Genomic DNA, 1688 nt, shown 5'->3' with positions numbered 1-1688 from the left:
TTGCAGCGTCTTTCCTTGTGCAATGGTTCTTTTTCTGGTGATATTCAGCCCTGGAAGGGACACTACAAACCTCGACGTCGTCGTCAAGTTAGAAGACCACCTCCAGAGAATTCCCAAGTGGATGAAGTGACTAGTAATCAGGATGATACCAGTCAGAACCAAGCAACTAAGACACGTGCTGGCAGAGTAGTGAAGAAGCCTGCCCGATACTGTATGACTGTAGAGGGCTCCTCTTCTCAAGGGGAGGGAGGATGTAAAGGCAAAGATCATGCGAGAATGGACACGTGACTGAAGGTGTGAACTCATGGACCAAATATTGTAGGCTGCTAATGTGTGCGTGATTGTAATTGATCAAATGTTGTTTAACAATTGTTTAATGATCATTGCTGAATCATATTAAGTGATAATAGCCTACTGTACCAACCGTCGAGTGATACGGCACACTTCAAGGACGGTTTCACACCTCCGACGAACGACACATGGACCCGAGAGGCATCACATGTCAATTTCATGCCCCACACCCCGGGTGGGGATTTGACATTGCTTCTCATCCCCACCCCTGGGGCAATTGACAGTTGTCCAATTCACTGACCAATTTTCGGTAGTTGCATTTCTAAACAATAAAATCGCACTTGCTATAATTTTACTAGCTACAGGGCAAGTTTACCTGTAGGACATGATTTGCAGATTGTGGATGATGATCATGATTACATTGACAATGGAATTGTTACAACACCGAATGTAAGACTACACACATCAGACCGGTGGAACCAGCAGTGTTTTCAACAAGTAGGTACCCACGATGTTCCCTCCAGGTTTAATGACTATGTACCACTACATGTACATTATGTTTCAGACAAGACGTCTGCTTAGAAGAGGGGTAGTGATGAAGCACAGACTTTATAAACACATGTTTTCACACATGCAATGTAACCATCAATACATGTAGGTAGTAATAATTCTTATAGGACTTCTTGTGGTTGTACTGAGTTTGCTGTTGTACAGTTGTAGAATCAATGGTGGTTTCCTTGTCCTCAAGATGCAGTATCACAGGGTCTTTGTGAAGGGTATTTACCACACCATGATCAAATATTCTGGATTTCCATATAGGTTTTGCTTCAAATTCAATTACACCATCTACCTTGCTGCACGCACGTCTCCAAACAAAGCACCATACTGAATTTGATTAACATACATGAGGTTTGCTCATCAGATTTCTCAATGAAAGGCAATTCAATTGATTTGTAAGTTATTTGTGTAGTCATGAAGAAAGGAACCTTGTATTATGGAATGTACATGTTCAGAATGCCCATAAAAACATGTGTTAAGCATCCTTCACTACTTAGCATGATACGAAATTTAGCAAATTTGGTTGAGGTAAACAACTTATAAATTCAGGATTTTCACACCAAGGTAGTTAAATTTTCTAATAGGTTAATGCATGGAGCACCATTATAATTGGTGGTGAATAACTGTCACTATATGGTAACATATCATACTTGTACAGTTGGCATAGGATAGAGAAATTCAAGGGCTTTCTTCTGTTGTATGGTGCCCATGAAGTGACACTATAACATAGCATAAGAGATAACAAAGTTTCATGAAAGTAATATCCGAAATACATTAATGAGAAATGGAGGTATGTAGTAGCTATATCAAAAGTACTTGGAGATCTAATATATAGTTGT

Source organism: Dysidea avara, chromosome 15, assembly GCF_963678975.1.
Source record: "Dysidea avara chromosome 15, odDysAvar1.4, whole genome shotgun sequence".
Classification (NCBI taxonomy): domain Eukaryota; kingdom Metazoa; phylum Porifera; class Demospongiae; order Dictyoceratida; family Dysideidae; genus Dysidea; species Dysidea avara.
This window is presented reverse-complemented; position numbering follows the sequence as displayed.